We start from the raw sequence: 25,500 nt of genomic DNA on the forward strand, positions 1-25,500 counted from the left end.
TCCAACCCTCCACTAACCATACAGTAGGATAGTTCACCTGATTCCCGGAAAGAAAGTATCAGGAAAAAAAGTAACAGTAAAAAACGTAAGGGAAAGAGCTAATCTAACCTAACCTAACCTAATCTAACCTAACCTAACCTGACCTAATCTAACCTAACCTAACCTAACCTGACCTAATCTAACCTGACCTAACCTAGGAAAAGTTGTTACTTTTTGACTGTTACTTTTTTTCCTGATACTTTCTTTCCGATTCCCAGTTCACCTGCCTCGCTTAGCCCACCACCTGTCCACATCGCCGCCAGGAGAGACCGGAATACCTGTCTTAATGCGACCCAAAGATAACATTCCGCATACTTATCATAGATGAATAGTAATATGAGGACTCGTGAGAAAGGGGAGTAAAGGAGACTGAGGGATGTAGCTGAGAAGTGGAGAAGACTATAAGCGATTGCGATAATTCTGTTAGTTTGACCCTCTCATGGTCGGGACATTCAGTCCCAGTTAACAACAGAGGAATTTATTAAGCACCTTGAGAGTCATAGGACCCTGGGTGTTTATACTGTCACCATTTGCCTTCTCATGGTCAGGACAATTCTAGTATTCCATGCTAGTTAACACCAGACGAATGTAATCAATTTAAGACAAGTCATAGGCTTCTGAAATAGTTAATGAGAAATAGGACAAAAAAAAACAAAAGACAGCCTTGCAAGATTACGAATCCAGAACTGCCTGTCATTGTGCAAAGGTAGTGAGAAGAGAATTAAAAAGAAAAAATCAGAATTTCGAACGGGAGGATGAAGACTGTTTCATTCCGTTTCACTACGAGAAGTTGTTGGTGAAGGAAGACACCTTCACGTGGTGGCTTTAATATAGTCAGGCGACTTCGCCACCCGGTTATACAAATGTTCCTCAGCTATCTCCGTATCCCCCGAAAGGGAGGATGGAGGACCGATGGGGAAAGGCAGCTGTAGCCTACGGTTCACTGGGTTTACATTTCAGATAAACCAGGGGCTACAACAATAGGAACAACAACATCAACCACAATTATCACCACCACCATTACTACTACTACTGCGACGACGACTTAATACGAGACCCGCCAGTCCAAGGAGTGACTGACGAGTATTTGCTGTGGTTAATAACAGTTCTATCACCACGGAGAGAGGTTGCTTATTTTCGCTTGATCTTTAATATTAGTTCGGCATTTGTTTAATGTGTTCATTTTCTTCTTTGTAAGTCATACACACGCCGTTTGTAACAATGGGAATAGTTAGACGAAAACGATGGTGTTGAAATTTTTTGATGCAAAGATAAGTATTTAGACAGAGCACGGAATTCGAAGGTACAAACCGGCCTTTCTGTACGTAGACGACTTTTTGTTAATCAGTTGTCGGTACTGCCAGACGATTTTATTGAGGCTAATGAAGATCTGTCGTAGTGCAATGGTTAAATGAAACTGCCATAAACCTCTTCAGTGACGTCTTTGTCTAAGTTTTGGGTCCTGCTTATACCAAACACTCTTGATCGAACAAAAAAGAAATAAAAGGAGGGGAGGTCTTTGCTGTGAAGGGATTAAAGATATCATTTTTTTTTTCTTACGGAGAATATTTTCCATTGGTAGTCATACATAATCCTCTTCAACAACATGACGTCTTTTTTTTATTAATCTACTCACCACTGTTAGATTTCGTTCAGCGTAGGAGAGACGCTTGTAGTGGAGGGTTTGAAGACGACTATAACTAACCCTGCTGTATTGAAAACGTTTACCCTAAGCCATAAGTAGGAGAGAGAGAGAGAGAGAGAGAGAGAGAGAGAGAGAGATTTAAATATCGTACTGAAAGGAGTGAATAAACGAGTGTAATAATCTGCATGTAGGGAAGAGTAGAGTTATTGTCCTCGAGAGAACTGAAGTCAGTTGAATGTACAGTGAGGCTGGACGATAAGGAAATGGAAAATGTGAGTAAATTTCAGTACTTGGGTAGTGTGATGAGTAAGGATGGAAGTTTGGAGGATGAAGTGCTTGAAAGGGTACAACAAGGAAGAAAGATTGCTGGTTCCTTGAAGGCAGTGATAAGAAACAGGGAAGTAGCATGGAAGTGAAAAAGTTATTACGTGACAGTATTGTGATACCAACTCTGACGTATGGAAGTGAAGTCTGGACCTTGTTGGAGGGACACAAGTCAAGAATGAGAGCAGTGGCAATGAGTTATTTGAAAGGAGCCTGTGGAGTCACATGGATGTGGATGTGGATGTGATAGGAAGTATTAGGAGAAACACATTGAGGTGTCTTGGTCATGTGGAGAGGATGGAGAGTGAGAGACTGACGAGGAGAGTGTATGTGAGTGAGGTGGAGGGGGAGAGAGGGAGGGGAAGGCCAAGGATGAGATGAAGGGATGGAGTAGAGAGGTATATGAGAGAGGAGGGGGGGGGGTGAATTGGGAGCAGGACAGTGAATTGGCGGGGGACAGGGTGACGTGGAGGCGATTCGTTTGTGGCCACCCCGTATAAGGGATTAAGGAGTCTTGCAATAGATAGATAGAATAGTCTGCACAAAAACAAACGAAAAAGAAGTCGAGTTTAGATTAAGGTCACAATCAACACTCATAGTCGAAACTACTAGTATTTTATTCCATGTAAGGTCAGATAGCTATGGTTCTGCTAAAACTGTGTCATCGAAACCTGAGAATGTTAAAACTGTCACCGCTAACCTCCTGGTAGTTAGGGAGTCCAGAATTCTGTAGAAGCTAGTGCTAGATTATTTTATTCTGTTTAGAATGCATCGTAGGAGGCCAAGATTATGTCAATGTACAAATAAAGTATAGGAGATTTGTTGAGGAACCTCGAATTACAATTTATTGACGTTAATCCGTTCACGCAGAGAAGTTTTGCTTAGTTAATTTTTGCTTCCACCACACGATTATATTCAGTTAATGAGAGAGAGCTGGCAGTGTTGAGGGTACAAAAAATACAAAAAGAAAAGAAAAAAATCAGCCAATACCTCGTCACGAGTTTACCTACAGATGAGTAAAATATTGTTTGCTGCAAGAAATGGCTTAATAAGACGCCACCTGTTTCAAAGAATATACCCTGTTCTATAACAGGCCGTCACTCTAAGGCGAAGAATATCGTCTAGCGGTAACAAAAACTATTTCTATAACAGTCATCGTAGGAAAAGGTTAATGGAGGTTGCTTCTGACGTGTAAATAGTGCAAACCGCTCACTAATCTACTAAAAATGCATAGTTGACCAACTGGAGAACGAGGTTACTTCCCAGGCATTCAGCGGTAACGTAGTAATATCACCTGCTGTGATGGGAAAAGAGGTCGAATTAATGATGATGATGATGATGATGATGATGACGATGGTGATCTTATTTGCTTAGATTTTTTTTTCTTACTCATGCACGCCCTGTACGCTATTCATCATTTTTCTTTCAGGATTTTGGGCAGGATATCATACCCATCATTAAACAGGTGTTGGAACCTCCCAGACTAATTCATTTCAAGTATGTAGACCTAAAATTGGTGTAACTGAATGTATATAAACAAAACTAGCCACATGTATCGCCAGGCTAACTACCGACAGTGATTACAAACATTAAGCAAATTATATGTTGTGATGAACATGGGATATCTGATACGGGGCTCATAAAGAGAGATATTTTGTTTGGAGGTGTTATATCCAAAACTGAGGAACACAAAGTAGACTTTGTGAATGCGCATCTGCGAATGCATGCAGCAATAGGCCAATCCCTAGATAAACTTTAGACTGAAAAACCCTCAATCGTTGTAGTTATGTTAGTGAAGAATGGTGATACATACTGTAAATGCCAAAAATTATGTCATTTGTTCTGTTTACCAGGTAGCACTGAGTGCGTCTACCGGTGTAAAATGAATCACTGAAGCAGAGGACTATCAGTAAACCGTAGCGTTAAGGAACCTTCAGAGCCGAGGAGAATACCGTCCTTTTATTTTTTAGTCCGGCATTCCTGCCGGCCGTATCCGTAACACCGTCAGCGGCCACTTAACCCCTCACAGCCCCCTCGTACATGGGAACCTGGCTGTGGTGGCGATGGCGGCGGCGGTGGCGGTGGTAGCCGTGGTGGTCTTGGGCGGGAGATGTACGGACACACTTCATCCAGGCGGGAGCATTGCAGAGGATTGTGGGTAATCTATCACAGGCATCCCCGCTATCGGTGTTTGAATCCTTAACAATGGCTTCGAGGCGCGCCGGGAATTCGGATACAATCATCGACTGTCTATTGTTTGAGCTTCAGGTTTTATGGGGGTCCAGATACTGAGTGGGGTCGCGATCATTATCTAATGTATTAAGATTCGGTCCGTGATATGTGACTTATGCAGGCTATTCCTCCATTGTCTGGGTCGGTATTAACTCCATCATTGCCATGATGTCTCTTGATATTTCACTCATGCCCTATCTTCAGACGATTTTATTTAGCTCAGAGATTTGTCGAATCAGAGGAGGTTTTAAATACTTTTCATTAACCCCTTCAGTTTGGAGGCCTCGCCAAAAGCTCATTTTTTTCTTTTTTATACTGTGCTCAGTTTCTAGATAATTATTATTTGTTTCCGTGACTGCTTATAAGCGTGAAAGAGGTTTACTAGTTTTATTTTATTTTCCTATACTTAATCGCATCTGAAAGGTTATTATTATTTTTTTTTTTTGTTACCAGCGGAATTCATTTATTTTTTGAGAGTTTTCTTGTGAATGGAGTGATGAAGGCTGCACCATACATCTCTAGTTCGAAAAGTGTCTGTACATCTATATAAAACTGTCTGGATATACGAAAAGATATAATATGGAATAACGCCACCGGATTAAAGAGGTTAAAGTAAAAAACCGAGACGCATCATAAAACTGGACAAATATGCAGCAGCGGCCATTCTCCATAATTTCTGTTCCGCTCCCCTGCTTGCATCATTTACCACATCCATCACGGACGTCATTCCATCTCTCTCTCTCTCTCTCTCTCTCTCTCTCTCTCTCTCTCTCTCTCTCTCCCATGTTTACATGTCTCTCATTATGTTGGTATTGGGCTTTGTCTTGCCTCTCGGTTATCAGCATCTTTGCATTCCCACCTGATTCACCCAGAGGACTGCTGAAGTAACCTTGAACTGGTCAGGAGGTTGGAGACGTGTTCTTCTGTCCCAAACGGAGCCGGTTTGTTCCCAGGCTAGGGTAGGGAACTGTTTATTATCTGAATTTCATTATAGCAGATTTTACTGATCTGTCACAAGACTTACACACGTCATATAAAAAGGTGAGACAGTTTTACAATACATTCAGTGTGGGCATTGGCGTCGAAATAGTGACATGTGAAGATGGATGGTATGTGGGAGGACTGCTGCTTCCCACTGTCGAGTCTGACACACTGAAAACGGCAAAAAATAAATATGCGAGTAATATTCCTTTCTGTGTCATTTTTTCCAAGTTTCCTTCTTGCTACAGATATTTTCTCGAATCGTTTACTTATTGCACAAATTATAGGCTTGGAGCGTTTTCCTTTAATTAATTCTTTGGTTTTTATGGTATATGGCTAGTAAATATTATACTTTCCTGTACATACCCCTCCTTTCCTGATTATGACTGTCAGAATAACATGCATTCCAGCTTCATCCTCAAGGATACCGATGTCTTTTATTTTTAATTTCACAATATATATATATATATATATATATATATATATATATATATATATATATATATATATATATATATATACAGTATATATATATATTTTTTTTTACTGGACAGCAATTTCTTTAAACTTATCCAGCCAGCACTGTCACCACATACAGTATTTACAGTACATTGCACTGTCACTGATAGACATTTATATTAATCATATATCTGTGTACTATTATCTCGGATAAATGAAATCGCATGCCGACGCTAACTGAAAGTTTTAATGTTATTCTGATCGCATTTTGTTGGTTCATATTCATACACTTAAGTATCCTCGCACTCATCATCATCTTCCCAAAGTCCATTTCCTCGTCTCTAGTATGGATTTCCTGTTATCATCACTATTTTCATCACTCCAAGTTAACCATTACTCATCATCTTCAAAGCATTGCTGAGCATCAACATAAATTAAATTTTTCCTCATTTTTCCCATTCCTCATCTCATTTATCCTCTTCATCTATTTACTTCACATCCTCTCTCCCCATTACTTTCATAATTTTCCTACTCATTTCCAGCATTTCCCTTAGTCCTACTACATCCCTCCTCATCATATCTTTACTCTGGAACAGCTTTACTTTATTTTACCTTAACTTGGCCAAGATTTTCATCCCCTTGCAATATAAAGTACTTCTTGTAGTTCAGTGGCAGCATAAGACATCTTTTACTAGCACTTTCATAACTAGCATGAGAGTGTAATGTTAATCTGTTGCTACACCTCAGCATTCAAGACGAACAGAGGGTAATTTTAGATGGTGTCTGGAGAGAGATGGTGTGCTGTCCCAATGGATGCGGATTCGAATCCCGGCTGGGGCAGGGAATAGTTTAAAAGATTTGACTTTTGCTAAAGTAGACTTTTACTGAGGTACCGTAAGACTCTCCGACATGTAAAAACATGCCCACTAATACCAATAACCAGTCCTGTATGTGACTGCTCCAGCATTTATTCAGAATGGATGGTGGGTGTCATCGCCGAAATGGCGACATGTGGAGGTGTATTGTACGTAGGACTGTTGGGTCGCGCTGTTCAAACTTATTTCCAGTATGACGCATAAATAAAAAATAAATAAATATGTAAAATAGGAAATAAACCCTGCCAGTGTTTCGCATCACCTCAAACTCATTCCTTCGCTGTCTGGTTCAACGTACTGTAGCCTAATTCCAACCGTGAGTAGTTAGACTTAGTTCAAGATATCGTATTTCCTACCTTGAGTACTCTGAACTGCCTTTTATTCCCATAGTTTTTATAACTCCCTTTCACCTCCTAAACTCATTTTATCAGTAGTCCTGTGCGTGCTTCTGCTTTCCATCTCTTCTTTCGATGTCGTTTTGCCTTTCCTTTTTCTTTCTTTTTCAACCTTCCTCATCTACATTTATTTCTGTCATCTTTAGTATTGCACTGGCTTCTCCATTACATATATATAACTCCAGTTCCCTCTCTGTAGAATTCTTTTTTCTCTCTCTTTCCTGTTTTTTTCTCATTCTTCATATGCATCTGTAATCTGTCACCTCTACTGTTAATTCCTAAAACACTTCTGTCGTCTTATCGTAATCATTCTTTGCTGTGTCTCTTATTATCATCATTATCATCATTATTATCATCGTCATCATCATCATCATCATTTTCCTCTTAGATCTACCCCTTCATATAATATCCCAAATTTCAACCACTTGACCTTCCTCATCATCCTGACAAACACCCAGTTTCATCGCTCATTCATCTCTGTCTTTTCGTTTTTCTCTTTTCCTCATGTAACTGTTACCCATTTTTTTACACGAATATTTCATTACATCTCTCATTTGCATCCCTTTTGTCTTTATTTTACATCCTAATTTCCATGACCATTTACAGACACCTCCTGCTTATCATTTCCTCAGACTCTCAATTTAATCACCCATGTCACCCCTCTAGTCTTTTTCGCACCTATTTGTCACCTCATGCCCCAAGTTTTCCTTCCCATCATCATCATCATCTTGCTTTTTGGTCTGGCTCCTCATATACATCACCAGATTCAGTCACTTACTTTTGCTCATTTCACCAGACCTTCAGTGTCATCACTCGCCTCATTCCTTCTGTCCTGTTCCTCTCTTCTTCTGTTCTGTTAAAGTTGTTGTGCCTGTCTTTGTCTGTGTGTGGAAAATCATTGAGTTATTCTGCCGATGGAGCTTAGGGAAGTGACGGCGCCTCTCACTGGCTGATCACGAGTTGGAGGAACTGATTGTCATGGGTACCGACGCATCTCACTGGTTGGTTAGGATAGTAGACAAAGATTATACGTATCAAGTTCCGATGCCATTCACTGGCTAAGAGCTTAGTTGTGTAAGACAGTGTATATCAGCCTGATGCCGGAGATGCAAAAAATTAACTTTTACTATCCTTATGCGCAGTACCTTTCCGCTGTCGCTGAAAGCCGACCTATCCCTAGCTCTTCTTTGCCAAACACTCTGCGCTAAGTGTAGAATGTTTGGTCACTTGCAGTTTAGATCCACTGCTGGAGATGGGTTAATACCGATAGACTTTGTCATGTATGGCTCTTAATTCAGTGAAGCCATCATTACCACTTCCTTCACCATCACCATCCTCTCTACCACATCCTCACATTCATTCACCTCTTGCTCATCATTTCCCCAGACACTCAATTTCACCACCCACGTCCGTCCTCCTGTCCCGGCCCGCTCAGAATACCTGCCATAGCGCGTCCTTGGCCACCTAATTCCTCATTAACGTTGTCTGATTGTCCGACCTGATTCCCCGCTCATTAATGACTTGTTAGCGCCGCGGCCAAGTGTCAATGGAATGTGTTGGCTGATTGAGAGAAGCGAGAATGAGAGGAGGAGGAGGAGGAGGAGGAGAGGTCAGTGAGTGTGTGTGTGGGGGGGGAGGAGGATGTGTGTGTGGGGGGGAAAGGATGTATGTGTGTGTGTGTATGTGTGTGTGTGTGTGTGTGTGTGTGTGTGTGTTAAGGGAAGTTGTGTACGTGGAAGGGCGATGTGTGTGTGTGTGTGTGTGTGTGTGTGTGTGTGTGTGTGTGTGTGTGTGTGTGTGTGTGTGTGTGTGTGTGTGTGTGTGTGTTAAGGGAAGTTGTGTATGTGGGAGGGCGATGTGTGTGTGTGTGTGTGTGTGTGTGTGTTAAGGGAAGTTGTGTATGTGGGAGGGCGATGTGTGTGTGTGTGTGTGTGTGTGTGTGTGTGTGTGTGTGTGTGTGTGTGTGTGTGTTTGTGTGTGTGTAGATGGAGATGGTAGGTTTTTAAGTGGCTGGGGAATGTTCTTGTGTGTGTGTGTGTGTGTGTGTGTGTGTGTGTGTGTGTGTGTGTGTGTGTGTGTGTGTGTGTAGATGGAGATGGTAGGTTTTTAAGTGGCTGGAGAATGTTCTTGTGTGTGTGTGTGTGTGTGTGTGTGTGTGTGTGTGTAAGTACTTTGGTGGGATGGTGTGTGAGCGTGGAGGTGAGTGTGAGTGGGAACAAAAGGTTGGATGGGCAAGTGATGGTTTTGGGTGTCTTTGGAATAGCGTTTTGTGTGGGTGTGTGTAGGCTGGTCATGTTTTTAGGCATTAGATTCATTTAAAGCATGAGTGAGTGGTTGGGTGAATGTCATGAGTGGATGCTGAACTGTCTGGTCGAGTGCGTGCGTGGGAGTCTTTTTGTGAGCGTGTTTTATGTGGGAGTGTTTTCAGATCGTTTAGTTCATTTGATCTATGACAGAATGAGCGAGTGAGTGAATGTCTGGGTGGATATAAAGGAATGTTGGGTAATTTGACTGAGTGAGCGTGTGGGTGTTTGGGATCTGCAATATCCTTTCGTGTGAGTGTTTGCGTGTGTGTTTGTTGTTTGTGGGCGTCCATCCTCTTAATCTGTGACGGAACTAATATGTGTGAATCAGTGGCTGAGTGAGTATATGAATGAATATTCATTAGACACTTAGCAACGAATTACAGACTTACTGATACTTAGGTCAAGAAAATCCGCACTGGAAAAAGGTGAAAAAAAAAATAGAAAAAAGAAAAGAAAGGTCGATTAGAACGTTAGGATTGAAAACTGTTATTTTCAGCTAACGAAATGTGATTTTCCTTCACTCACAGAAGCACGACGCAATCAAGGGATTAGATACTTTGAGTGTATACTATATTGTTTTATATATTAGGGGAAAGCTGGACTTGGTTTCTTTTACAACTAGATTTAAGAGAGAGGACGTCAAAGTAGGCGACTTGATTGAACTATGGGCCTATTTATGTGGTGTTCAAGATAACACCTGGAGTTTTTATTTAGTGGAAGTGAGAACCGAAAGTATTAATAGGAACGAGAGTAGCTGAAAAGAGTTGAAATTTACTTGTATAATGATTATGGCTTGCCAGTAAATCTATCAAACAATGTGCAGTCAAAGGAATGAAGGAGGATGAAGATCTGCTTTTGGATAACCTGAGATAGCGGATGAAGGCTGTGAATGGTAGATGAATAAAAGTAAGATTCGTCTACCGAGGACGAATTGTGGTTAAGCAAAACCAAGAACTGATAGTATAGCGTGTTATACAAGACGATTTTTATCTGTGTTTAATGAACTTTCATGTCCACTTACTGTACAGAAGAAAAAGATCATATTTTAAAAGAAGTTCAGCTTAGAGTTTGGGGTTGACAGAAAGGATATATATATATATATATATATATATATATATATATATCACAGTCATTGATAGCTACGGTGTAATTATAATGATGTTTTAGTTATGAGATTTAGGCTTTCCATCTGCACAAAGGGATTAAAGGAAGTTAACCATTGTGCGTTTTACATCTGAGGAAGGGAAATTGTGCGTTTTCCATCTCCAGCCCTTTGATCAGAGCTATTGTGAAGTGTATTTGGGTAGAATTATTGAAGACATGTGTATTTTGGCTGTATAAATACTCCGAGCAGAAGGACAGAACAGCAATATGCATGGTATGCTATGCCATGATTGAGAGCTGCTCGCACTCAAAATGCCATCTTCTTTATGTGAATGCATAATATGGCCAGGTGTTCACGTCAAGCATCGGCCGTAAAGGCTTCAAGCATATGTATAATACTGGATGGATTCAGGCGGTGTGGTTGTGTACAATGTCATTGTTTCCCCACTGATGTTTTTGAGTGAAGTGCGCACATACGATGGATAGGTGAAGAGGTACACAAGTTCCCTGATAGGCAGTACAGTTCTCCTTTTGATGCTCCTTATTTGCGTTAACCACTGTAGTGCTATGGTACACTTAAAAATACTTTGTGCCATTAACGTCTGTACTACAACGATGCATTTTTTTCATTTTATTCTTACCATTTCCTATAGATTAACTTCATTGGACAGTGTGCTGAAAGGATCTGGTCAGTTTTACTTAATTTAGTTTCTGCATCCTCCAAACTCAGTGTATGCTATTAAAGCTGTGGCAGGATGATGATGATGGTGATGATGCTTGGTTAGTGATATTACATTATCTTTTTTTTTTTTTTATTGCATATCCAGTACTGTATAATTGGCTCATTTTTACCTGACAGATCCGGACCACTCTCACAACTTGAATGCTTTGTCGTGGTTCCATGGAATTCGATGATCCATGTGGAAAGAGGTAATATCTTTGGTTATTACTCCCATCGCCATCCAGTCTGATTACACTTGGCCATGAACTGAGCTGCAAGGGGTTAGGGATCTTTATCAGGATATAGCAAACGCTTTGTCTTTCTCCTCCAATTTGCCTATTTACTTCCTTGATTTTTTTTTTACCTTTCATCATTTTTTCCAGTAAAAGATAATGTCAGAAGTGAAACGGGAACTGCTGTTAAGGACTGTACACGCTTTTAGGACAGTGTATAGCAGTTGTTGGCAGACAAAAAAAAATCAACTTCTTCCTCTTAGATAACTATATTTTGGAAAGTTACAAAAAGCTTAGGAATTGACAGCATTTGAACTGCATGAGCTGGATTTTCTTTTTTCCTGGGATATATAATAACTAAATCCATTAATTCTTTCAGTAGGAAGAGATCGTCTTCATTTTATTTTTGCTTCCATCGAGATTTTATTTCATCTTAGGATGCACGCAGGTATTGTTGGGGTTAATCGCTCAGCTAAGAAAGACATATTTTTCATTATTTTCTTTATTAGGAAGAACATCGAGCAGTGAAAGCGTTTATGAAAGGCGTATCAAACCCGTCATATTCAAGAAGTCTTCCCCAGTCTAAAGAAATCATGTGTGAGATAGCAATATTAACTTAGCTAACACGTCATCGTTGTGTGTGTGTGTGTGTGTGTGTGTGTGTGTGTGTGTGTGTGTGTGTGTGTGTGTGTGTGTGTGTGTGTGTTTATCGATGTGACTGGGACTGCAGGTGGGGGTGAGAGTTAGTCTGAAGAGGGCCACGTAATATCCTCCACATAACCTACCAGTCTTCAGGCATGCTTTCTTGTCTCCAAACCCGAGTAAAAACAGTTTTATTCTCCCCTGTGTTGACTGCTGGTCCGAACGGCTGGATTCCAAGCAGCATTACAGCTCAGGGGGTTCCCGGCGCTGCTTTGTGTATACACTGTCATATCTCAAGGTCCGAATTCATGAAGATATGATCCGTGAGAGGGGAATGGCAGAATAATATCCGCATTTGGAACTTCGTCTTTTGGAGAGGCACTAATGTCTGGTCGAAACTGTTGAATCTAACACATGATTTTTCCAAACGTGGGCATAATTCTTCCATCTATGCAGTTCTCGGTACTATGCTAGCAAGAAATTATTATGATTAATTCTTTAGCATGCCTTTCATAACAGTTTACATTAAAGGAATGGATGGGGTAAATTGCTCACATGGTATCACTCAGGGATGAGCGATCCGTCACCTTCCCCTTAAACGTCTGGACTAAGTAGCTTAACCTCGATCTCCAAGCGCTCTTGAAGGGGCAAGGATTCGATGACGGATACAACACAGAGACAAAATTTGTTTTTGCAAGCAGAGCAAAATACGCGGGAAGACTGAACATTCCCTTGATCTTCCCGTGAAAACAAATCACATTTATTACAAACAATTGATCATAAGAGAGTTGATGAATCTGAGGTTCAGAAATGAAGTTTTGATCAAGCTTGAGTGATATGTGAGGACGGCCGAGTCAGGGTATGTCTTAAGAGATGAGGGATCGCATGGTTGGCAAGTCTGACTATGAACGAGTATGTGTTTGATATGCTTCTAGGTTATATAATCGATCGGTGCTTTTCAGAGCCCATCATCTAATGCTCCCACGGCAAAGATTGATGCCAACTATTGAATGCTCTTTGTACAAATCGCAGATCAGGGATTGCATGGTTGGCAGGGCTGACAATAAGGTAGACTGCATATGATATTTTCTGAGTTGTATAATCGATCGGTGAGATTCAGGATTTAATAATTATAGCTTGCACCCTGAAATATTGTATAAACGATTATGCTCATCGGCAGTTTTTTCGATAACGAAGTCTCCGTATCAGTTAACGTATATAGTTTTCAGTCAGCGTAATTTTCAGGACATTACTCACATCACTTCGACTATGATGTGCTTGGTAGCATTATTTATAAAGATGAAAATATAGGTTGAAGAAAATTTATAAATAACGACCTTGGTTAATAATTCCCACATGCAGCTAATGTTTGAACGAACTGGAGGCGAAGTTATTACTTGTTCATGAGTTAGGCAGGGCTCTAGTAGGTTCTGGCAAGAGTTAATGCAAAAAAAAAAATAAATAAAATAAATAACGGAACACATATCGCAACAATTCCTATTGTCCGACTGAAGGTTCTTGAAATTCCCTCGTCAACCCCTCCGAGAGGAGTAATTAAACAACGCTTCCTTATTGTTTTTTATTTCTTCGTGTCATAGATGTGCAAATGGAGGAATTGTGTCCACATATGGATATGTTCTACATTAAAAAAGTGCAGCGGTTGCGGTTCGACGTGGGTTCTCTTCAGGTAGGAGTTAAGGAGACAAATCTGGTAAAAAAATGCTGTTTATTCTCAATAAACAGCAATACCGTATGTGGATAAAATTTTTCCATCTCCCTCGTTTCAGTTACATTTCATTTTATTCTTCTGTAGGGAGAATGTTAGCCTCACGTCATCAAAAATAAATTTGTAATGTGCTCTTCTGATTATGTTCGTGTTGATAATAAGGGAGATATTAGAGTGATAAACCTTAGCATATGTGGATCCTTGTATTTTATCGTAAAGATGTTGAAACACTTTAGTTTAGAGTATCTGCAGTAAATTAAGAATAGTTTGTCAGAACAGTTTTGTTAATTTGTACAGGTTAAAGGTATAAGTATATATTAAATAATTACTGATCAGTAGTAAGTGAAATTTCACAATAATTCATAAAGACTACAGTCGGTGAGGGTATTTTACGCATTTATAATTAGCGAAATCACGGTCCAGGGTTCATGGAACGGGCGTGTCCAAGTTTAGCCAAGTTGAAACGAATGGAGTATAGCGACCGAGATACAGTTGGTGGAAGTGTGTAAGCAGGTGTAAGGCCTCATGTGTTGTGCCCGAAAAAGTTTTAAGAACACCTGGTTACCAAGAGCTGCAGTAGTCATTGTGTGTGTGTGTGTGTGTGTGTGTGTACGAGCGCCGCTTGCGTTCGAGTGTGCGCATGCTCACTTAACTTTCCTTGTAGTGCCACAAAATATCCTAAGCAATAACATACTTCTTTACCTATCTAAAATGGGAAATAAATAGCAACCAGCACATTACTGATCATTTTCATCCTGCCTCATTATTACCTACAGCAGTCTGTTACAGCAAGCTAAGTAAAATTCAGTGTTGTATTCCGTACTGTACAGTACATACATACTTATATACATACATTCATACGTACATGCATTTATTTACGTGCTTATTTATATATATTCTCTTCCAGTATTGTTACACAAGTTCTTTCACCACTCACACACCTTCTCTCCCCTCACCTCCTTCCCCACCACCCACACCCCACCCACTCCACCATCACAAAGCTCTCACGCTCTCCCCCCGGGAAAGCACTTGAAGTCGTCCCTCCCACGTAAGCACTCCCTCACCCCGGGAAGAAAATGGCCTCGGATTTATCATATAATGAGATACTTGATTTAAGGAAGCTGCTTTTTGATAATCCGACCCGACCTGTCAAAGAGGATAACGAAACGCCGCTCTAAAAAAAAGATACTCTGGGTAGATTCTCCCTCCCAAAGTGCCATTCAGAGCCTTGTGGAGAGGCTCTGTAAGGGTGAAAGTTTGTCTGTGGTTCCCGGTTCGGTGTCCAGGCTGGGTAGTCATCAGCGCTAACCCGTAATTATGAAGGCTTCTGGAATTGTGCTGGTTCGTGGCTCGTTTTGTTCTTCTGTAAATTTGGTGGTCGGGTTTAGCCACCTCCATTGTGTGTCGGTGTGGGTGTCTGTGTTTTCATTTATTTACAATCTGTTTTTAACCTCTTGTTATTTCTTCGTTCCATTTTTATTTTATTTTATTTTTGGTCTAATTTTAGCGTTTCCTTGTGCTTTTATTTCAATTTATTCTCTCTCTCTCTCTCTCTCTCTCTCTCTCTCTCTCTCTCTCTCCACAAGATATTGGTTTATTTATCTTACCTTCGTCTGGGTGGCTGTAGTGGTTTATTCCTAATTAACACATTGAAACCTTCCCAATAATCTCAAAGGGTTACCGTGGTGCAGTGTTTTGGAATCATTTATAATCTAAGAAATCGAGGTAATTCATTTTGTGATTACGAATTAATTTCGGTATTTATTAATTTAATGTCAGTTGTTGACTGAAACTCGCAATGAATCCTTATCACTTTCATCTGTCCAGTCAGGCATTTTCTCTGTATGTAATTGCAGTTTTTTTTTTTTTTCTTTCGGGAGCGTTGGTTGTACAGCGCGGGTAGCAACAGAAGTATTTAGAGTTTATTAATGGTTTGCATAGTAATTGGTGTGATAATGATTGAAAAAGACCGTAAAATATTATGTAAACTCCTTTACTATGAGTACCTGATCTTTTTCTGCTTGTTAATACCAGACGATGTTACTCAGCTTGGGAGGGACTTTTTGAACTAGAATCGAGCGTTCAATTAAATCGTTTAGGGATGGGAAGAAGGAACGTCATCTGATTAAATTATTAACCATTTCACTAAGAGAGATTTCTCTTAAGCTGAATAAAAATGGTCTGGTGGTAACAAGAATAAGATAATACCTTGTACACTGCAGTGTCATCTGCTGAAGTGGGTTAATGGAGATTGCTTCCTGCCCCATCACTACGGCAGGTGTCGTGGAGGCTGGATAAATATGTGTGGTGGGATTGATTGTTAACGATGACAGTGATGATGATGATGTACCTGTCATTCTTTATTTCTATCTATTTATCTGTCTCTATCGGCCTATCTATCTGTCTGTCTGTGTCTGTCTATCTATATCCAAACGCCATAATCCCAAAGAGGGTGACCAAAACATCTTACCTCCGTATCACCCTGTCCTCGGTCATCATACTGCCATCACTCCAACTCACACCATCTTCATGCATATATCTCACAACCCTATCCCACCACGTCTTCCTTTGTCTCTCTCCCCTGCAGCTCACTCACACACACTTTCCTAGTCAGCGTCTCATTCTCCACTCTCTTCGGGAGTGATAACCTTAACGTTCCTTCCTCATTTGTCTGCCAGTCTCTCCACGTAACTCCACTTGTTCATCTCAAATAACTGATTTCCATGCCTCTCACTCATGGCTTGTGCCCTTGCAATTGGGTCCAGAATCATTTTAGCATCATCACAATAATAATGATATCTTTCCCGACTATGAAACTGCGTGGAAAAATCATCATTGTGGTCAAATAATTCGTGAAAATATGGGGGATGGGTGGATGGGGGGAAGTGATCAGGCATAGGAACATAAAGTACTAAAGTAGGAACATTATCAACGGTGCACCCAGTGTAATGAACAAAACATGCAGTCATTGAAGAACCAAGCCTATAAAATTCTCAGTACAACCTCATGTACCAAATGATCACCTCAAATAAACCCTTCATGAAGCCTAAGGAATACACTCTATTGCGTTGACTGTCGAGTGGTTCAGCGTCTTCAAGTGCATCTCCATCAACACTTCACATATTCATCCACTTCTCTCATTTGTCAGTTCTTTTACTTTCTGCCTATTCATACTTTTACTTAACATATTCATCGACCCTCTTTTTAATATTCCTCGTCTCCTCCTACCTTCGTATTCACTCATATGTATCTTCATTACCTTCTTACCATCAACCATCAAACATGTTCCCTTCTACACAAACAGTAGACTGCCTTACTACACGTTTTTCCCTAAATTCTACAGTCTGTGTCATATTCAACCTACACAACCCACATAGATTACATTACTACTAAGCTACTCTCATTCTTGGCATTTATACTGATACCATTTTAAAATTTCGAGAAGGTGAGTCGAAGAAAGGGACACGTTAACGTAGTGCTTCTTAGTCAAGCATAAGGTAATAATGATGGCGATGATGACGAAGACGATGATGATTGTGATATTAATAAAGGTGATGATGATCATAATGATGGTGAGCATGATAGTGTTTCCGTATATCTAAGTTGCTTCAAAAAATTAATCTACAGTAATAATGATAATGGTAATGAGTGGTAATGATGATTCTGATGATATTTCCCTATCAAAGTTACTTCAGAAATTTATATACGACAGTGATGACGATGATGATGTTAATAATGACGATGACGGTGACGGCGGTGATGACGTTTGGGTAAATCAGAGGGGCGTTGCAAATTGAAATAAGGTAGCAATGATGCGTGCCGCGTAACACCCTCCCTCTCACACGCATGCATTTCCTGACGGGCCCCTGACAGCACCACCAGACATGAAGTTTCCCTCTGACTGACATGCTCTCCCCCCTTTTCCCCTCCCCCCCCTCTCTCTCTCTCTCCCTCTCTCTCTCTGTTTCCTTCCCCTTCCCTCTCCTGTCTCTCTGCTTTCCTCTGTCACTCTCCTTTTAAGATCATGCATTGTGTGCAGTATTCTAGAGTATGACTGGGACTTAACAAAAACTGACCTCCTATCCTAATAACCCTCTCGCAGTTGACAGGTGTTGATCTAAACTTTCTTCTTTCTCTTGTCCACTTCATTCCCCTCCGTTGTTCTTTCCTCTTGCTTTCTCTCCCTCTTTTCTTCAGGCCAATCTCTCTGTTCTTTCCTCATTTCTTTCGTCTCCTCTTCCCATTCTCCTGTTTCTGTCCCCCTTCTCTCATCTTCTCTCCCTGTGGTCCCTCTCCCCCTCCCCTCTCCTCGCTCTGCTTTCCTACTTGTATCTTCCTGACTCTTCCCTCAGTTTTCCATTTTCTTTTGCACTATCCTCTCCCCGGTTTGCTTTTTCCTCCTTCCTCTCCCTCTCTTCTTTGTTTTCCTTCTTCTCTCATCCTCCCTGTCCTTTCTCTGCTTTCCCCATTTTCTTCCTTTCCTCTCTTTCTGTGTTTCACCCCTTTCCTTCCCTCTCTTTCCACAGATATCCCCTTTCTCTTGCCCACCTCTCTTTTCCCCTTCCTCTTTTTTTCTCCCTCAGCCTTTTCTCTTTTCTCTCTCCCCCCTTCTCCCTTCTGCTTTCCGCTTTGTCTTGTTCTCCTTCTATCCCCATTCTTTCCCCTCTTTCTCTTTCCTATGCTTTCTCATCCTCTCTCTCTCTCTCTCTCTCTCTCTCTCTCTCTCTCTCTCTCTCCTCCTTTCCTCTCGTCCTGTGCTTCTTCCCCTTAGCCACCCACCCACGTCTTCTCATTAGGCCACTTCTTACTTCCCTCCCCTCTCTCGCTTCGTCCTATTTTTGTCATCTCTACCTCTCCCTCTCTCCCCACTGTTTTCCTCCCTTCACCCTGTCTCCTGCATCTCTCGCCTTCCTCCATCTCCCTCCACCATACTGTACGTCCCTCCTCCTCTCTCAAAGGTTTTCTTCCCTTCCTCTCTCTCTCTTTTTCTTTTTCTTTTTCTTCCTCATCTGTCACTCTGTCATGCATTTCTCATCTCTATCTGACATTCTCCCTCTCCCTGCTTCATCATTTCGCCCTTCCCCTCCCCCTCTCCTGCATTCTCCTCTCTTCTTACTCCTGCATTCCTCCCATCGCCCTCCATAACTCCAACATTTCTCTCCCCCCACCTTTCGTTGCCCATCCCCTATTCTCCCCACCCCCATCCTCATGCTTCCTTCCCCTTCTTCATTCATGCATCGCCTCCCTCCCCTCCCCTCCTTTTGTCTTCTTCCATTCCCCTCCCCCCGTCCTACCTCTCTCCCCTCCTCCTTCGTCTTTCGTGGACTCCTTCCCTCCCCCCCCCTCCTGCCTCAACATCCCTGCACTGCCCAACGACACTCCCTTTAAAGACGAGTTCCAAAAATATCGCTGTGCATCGATGCATATCAGTTACTTCCTTCTGCGTCCTCCCTGCCTTCGCTACCCGACTATCTCCTCCTCCTCCTCCTCCTCCCTGTCCATTGATTTGCTTGCCATTATTGAGCTCTTTCCCTTCTCCTTCACCCACCCCCCTGTCTCCCTTCACTTTCTTCCCCCCTTCTCCCTTCCCCTCCTCTCCTCTCCCTCTCCTTTCCCCTTCCACCCATCCCCCTTTCCCTCCCGCTGCATCCCCTCCTTTCCTTTCTTCCCACCACCCAGCCTCTCCCTCTCTCCTTCCCTTGCTTCTCCTCTCTCCCCTCCATTCCCTTCTCTCCCTTCCGTCGTCATCCTTCTCTCTCATTACCTCCCTACCTCCTCTGCCTCTCCCATCCACCTCCTTCGTGTCTCTTTTCCACCTCCCTCTCCCCTCCTGCCAGTACTCCCTGACAGTGCATGCAACTTGGGCAGCGGCGGTATGCAATCACAAGCACACATGCATGCAGGCAGGGGGCGGTATAATCCCCACCCACAAGCACAGGTAAGGTCGATTTCTCCTTCCTCTCATCCTCCACCTTGACCACTATGGCCCCCGGCTGGTCATATCCCGCGGGCCTGGCTGCCTCCTGTCACCTACCTATCAGTACTTTGATAGCAATTAATTAATGAAACTTTCAAGGCAACTAGGGAGTTTGAAATGAATGCATTAGGGAGTAATTTGGATGTGACAGCTCGACAAAAGAGTCAATTATGGGCTTCACTGTGAGCATCTGATAACAAGTCATTTTCCAGCTTGGACTGTGTCTGTTATGGTGCTCCCGTGGCTCTTCCTCCCGCCTCTCTCTCCTTCCCACTCTTTCGCTTCCTCTTATTCTCTGCCTCGCTTTATTTCCTTTTCCATTTTTTAGTTTTTACGTGTTGTATGTTATTGTTTCATTCATTTTTTCACTTTCATTTTTACACTTTTTTTTCTTTCACATCAAATTCCGTATAATGTTTTATAATTTCATTCACATCTGCATCATCCATGTTAATCTCATGTATTACATAAATATAATAAAACACATAGTAGGAGTATAAATTATAACTATGGTGGACCTCCACAATTTGATTCTCTGTCGGTCCCACCCACATTGTGTGTTGTGATGCAACACGTTATCAAAAACTGCAGTAAATGCACTCTGATCAGTTTGATAATTTGGAAACAGAATAATCATCCAGATGTACCTAACTGGACACACACACACACGCACACACACACACACACACACACACACACACACACACACACACACACACACACACACACACACACACACACACACACACACACACTACCATGTGTGTGTGTGTATAATATATATACAGTATATATATATATATATATATATATATATATATATATATATATATATATATATATATATATATATATATATATATATATATATATATATATATCCTTATATTTTGTGTGTAAGAAGGATATCATTGGTATCTGCAGGACTTGTGTCTTGTATACCAAAGACGCCTAGATGCTCAGGTAACAAAGAAAAGGTTAGTGATGTGACCCGTTTCAGCGCTTCTCATCCCCTCAGTCCCCTCTCTTGTCTCCCACATTCCCCCTCTCCATTCACTTGTCCCTCGCTTCATCAGGGAGTGTAATTTCCTTGTGAAGTCACTTTGTGGACAGCGGCTGTTGAAATGAACATAATTTATATAGACTTACAGACTGAAAGATATACAGCTTTTTTTTTTTCCCACAAACACGAGTAAAAAGGCAAAGATGTTTCAGGTTACTTCTGTATCATCATGATCATCATCATCATCATCATCATCATAACTCCAATTGACACGTAAAAATATGTGAGGCCGGATAAAAAAAATAAAATAAATAAAGATAAAGCAACACATTAGTAGAACTCTCAACACCAAGCCAAATAATATGAACCACATAGTCATTCACACATCGCTGAAGCCTTTGAAATCCAACCTCCACTAGACAAACAAACCATCTGCATATATTTCTCTGCATTTTCCTTTATAGATGCAAGAATCCATAGCACCCTCCGTGATAAAATTCCGGGTTTTGTTGGTATAAAAAATGGGAGCGTTCTAATATGCAGTATTTTGTAACTTGGGCAGCGCTACGGAAGAGGAGGCGGGCGTAGACTTGGGGAAAAAGGGATGGAGAGTATATGGCGGTCTCCTTCAACATTCCCTGTGCCATTTTTGTGAAGCGAAATGATAATGCTAGATGAAATCTAGAAATATTAATTATATACATCGGTTTTATTAACACCTTCAGTCCGTTTACTATTTTGTATATGACGCTTTTTATCTACACATGATGTTATGCAGTTGAGGGTAAATCCCACTTAGTGAAGGACTTTAAAACAAAAAGTGTTCGGTTTATGTGCAAATCAAAAACATAAAGTTGGATGGTTTTGTTAACATCTATATTCCCATGACGCCTTTTTAAAAATGTTATAATTGCTTTCATCAAGAGATTTTATTCAGTTTAGGAAAGATCCTTTGTAGTGAAAAAATTATGAATAATCCTCAGTAACAGATGCAGTTCCTCTTTGCCGTCGATTCTTGATTTTTTGATAAGTAATTTGCATGCATGACGAATTTGTGTACGAAAATATGTTTTTATCTGATATTTTCCACATGTCATGTGTTTATTGATAGCTTAGCCCCATTGCTGCCACCACTGGCACTGAAAAATAAAAATAAAATCTGAGTGATCACACACGAGATAGGAACGAGGGGGTGAATGGGAGGAGGGGAAAAAAAAAAGTGCATGTATGCAACCCTGTGTGGTGGTGGCGGGTTGACGGGGGGAGGGGAGAGGAAGGGAGACTGGGAGGGTAGGGGTGGGGAGAGGTTTTGGGGTGGGTGTGAGTGCAGAGGGTGGAGGAAGGACTGGGGAAGAGGAAGAGTGGAGGAAGTCAACGAGGGTAGGGGAGGGGAATGTGGGATGTAAGGATATAATGGTAGGGGAAATATAGGGGTGAGTGGGTCGGGGTAAGTCGAATGAGAGCGAGAGAGGGAAAGGGAAGGAGGGGGTGGAGCACCAGGACATGGGGGGGGGGGAGGATAATAGAGGTGAGTGGGAAGAAGTGATGGAGATGAGGGCAAGAGAGGAAAAGGGGGGGGGGGTAGGTGCTGATGAAAGGAGAGGAAGAGAGGGGAAATGTCGGTAACTGGAGGGGAGGGGGGCAGATGATGGGGGGTGAGAGCAGAGGAAGGAAGGGGTGGGTTTGCCTCTTGCAATGGACACGTCATCTGCAACACAGCAACTTGAGGGCTGACCACTGCCACAAAAGAGGGGAAAGAGGGGAGGGAGAGAAAGAGAGAGCGAGAGCGGTGAGAGGGGAAACGGTGCTATTGATTCCCCCTTGTTTTTGCTTCCTTGTTCGCTTGTCCGTTCCCTTCTCTCATTGACAGCGGCTCCATGAATACGCAAAAACAAAACGCCTAAAATGAATGTATTCAGCTGATGTTTGGCCGTATTTTCCCATAATGTGGTCGGACAGATATAGAGAAATGAAAGTGGGCACACTGGGTAGGCTGGAACATGAGGGAAGGTGATTTTGTGTGATGAAAAGGGGTCGTTACTGAGTAGGCACAAAATTGTATCTAGAGACTAATGTGGAGAGGCAGGTTAATAGAGTTTATGAGGCAGGGTGGTGAGTTGTATATTACAGTGTTGTTGCTGAATATGGACAAAATTATATTGAGTTCCTTAAATAATTTCTCTTTATATCGTCAGACCAATATACAGAACACGGTGGAGTTTGGTAGGATAGCTTATCACGGGGGAATGGTGTGTCGTAGGGGAGGGAACATTACTGAACTGGAACAAAATTGTATGAAGTTCTTTTGTCATTTCCCATCATACAGACTGACATAATGAAGAGCAAATTAAAGTGATAAGGTAGGAGAGTTTCTGAGGGGGGAGGGTGTTTAGGGAGATCATTACTGAATTAAGGCAGAATTGTGTGACGCTCATTTAATCATTTCCTGTTAATAAAGTGCGCAGGTAATGAATAAAGACACAGACCAGCTCCAAGTATCGGGGTAATAAAGGAAAAAAATTACGGACGCCATCGGACTGAAGGGGTTTAAGCAAAAGTGATGTCCGTAATTTCAAAAAACTTCAGTTGGAAGACGTCCTTTTTACTGCATTCTCGCCCTTAAAGATGATATGATTAATTTTGTGAAAGCCCCGCTCATTGATGAAGAGGTTAAGAAGTGCAGTAGCAAGTTATTTTGGTTCGAACATCCCTTCAAACCTGAATAAAATTGTTGATAGGCAGCAAGCCATAACTAAAGAGAAAAGGCCATTGTTGTGAAAGGGTCGACTCTGAATATGTCACATGCTGGAGTTATGCTGGAATGGATAGCGGGCCAGGGTAAGGGTGGACATTCTGAATCGTGCAACATGTGCAACTGACCAGCCCCCATAGCTCATTGAGCCCGAGGACGCATTTTTCGTTTTATTTTGTCTGCCTCCTAACGAGTATATTCAGCTCTGAGGAACTCTTTGATCTGGAGGGTGTAGATATGACCTTTATTATCCTTTTCGAGACGAGAGATCTAACGTGAAATAAATAATACATATAAGTAAATAAGTAAATCGCTTGTAGGTAGAAAGAACTGAATTATGAGTACTTCCTTCGATAAACGTGGTTAATTAAAGAGCTTGGTGAGGTGGATGATCGTGCAAGGAAGGAGTTGACGTTTTTAGAGCGTGCAACATCTGCAACTGACCAGCCCCTTAAGCGAAGCCCCTCGGTTGCAGATGGTTGAGGTGATAAACGCCACCGTCCGCTAATCACTCTTCTGTACATTCAGCTAAAGATTTATCGACTCTTAATTAACTCTTTAAGGTTTCTTTGACTTCCAACTGAAATTATGCATTGACACTCTGTACTCAATTGTTCAGGCTCCTATGACGTACTCGCATTCGAATGTACACTAAAGATGCATCGACATTCTTGATTCACCATTTTAGGCTCTTCTGACTCACAGCAAAATCTAAACTAAAGATGCATCAACACTCTTGATTCACCCTTTTAGGCTCCTGTGACTCATGTGCAATTGAATTTACACTAAAACCGCACCGATCCGCTTGTTTCTTTCCCCTAAATTCCTATGATTCACTCGCACCTGAATTCAGTCGTTTTACATTAGGTGAAAGAGAATGCTGGAGCTGTCCTGAGCAAGAGAAACAGGTCGAAGAGTTCTCAAATAACGCTCTGTAAAAATATGTTCTATCAAATCAGTCACAGAAGTAAAATAATACTGTATTCTGTTCATATGAGTTTAGTTAATTCAAGTGACCCGAAGCACCTGAAACATGAAGAAAAATTGCCCACATCCAGTTTCAATAATCCTGCAGGGGTGAGGGTGTTCCTTATGTAGACAGTACAGTGGGTTAAGAATTTCGGCTAATATCTCACTTCACATGCTTTTCACTTTCCACTGCTGGCTGATAATCGTAAATTGAGATGATAGTACGTATCCCTGTCCATAAATGATTCTCTCTGATATGATACGCCAAGGGGTGAGAGACCGACAGACATCAAGTGAGCAGACACAGTGGGACAGCAGTCTAACTTTTCTCCCGGCCTGCCCAGCTGGGACTAAAAATCTCATCCTTGTCTTCTTCAGCTCGCTTTGTGGACGCGTTTTGGTAAGGATCGGTAGTCTGAAAGCGCTATAACTTATGGTGGAGAGAGAGAGAGAGAGAGAGAGAGAGAGAGAGAGAGAGAGAGAGAGTGAGTGAGTGAGTGAGTGTGTGTGTGTGTGTGTGTGTGTGTGTGTGTGTGTGTGTGTGTGTGTGTGTGTGTGTGTGTGCGTGCGCGCGCGCGTGCGTGCGTGCGTGCGAGTGAGTGAGTGAGAGTGAGTGCGAGGATATTAAGGAGAGACGCAGATTTTCAGTGACTATATTTAGAGCCAAAAATCTTCCCACTGTCCTCGTCGATACGTTTTGAAGGGATCGGTGAATTAGAGGCAAAAACTTTTCTTCTTGCCCTTGTCGATGTGCTCTGAAAAGACCCACAAATTCCAAAAACGCTTCATGGGGAGAAGGAGCAGTTTAATTTTATCTCGTTTCTCATAACAAAAGACGACTGGACCGACCTCTTGGCTCCATATTTACAAATTTTAGTGAGATTAAGTTATATCATTGTTTTTTATGTATATATATATAATCAGGTCTTCACTTGTACAGCTAACACAGACCCCCAAATCAAAATGTGTCATGAAATGAAAGGAAATGCAAAACGATTTCTGATAAGATTAAACTGCTATGCCTCTATGGAGACTTCTTTACCTAGAAATTTAATTAAGATCCTTTATAAATGCTATCCCTTCCTCGAACCGTCAAGGCAGCTAAAAAAAAAAAAAG

This window comes from Coenobita brevimanus, chromosome 70 (assembly GCF_032717465.1).
Source record: "Coenobita brevimanus isolate Jiangsu-jjx chromosome 70, ASM3271746v2, whole genome shotgun sequence".
Lineage (NCBI taxonomy): Eukaryota > Metazoa > Arthropoda > Malacostraca > Decapoda > Coenobitidae > Coenobita > Coenobita brevimanus.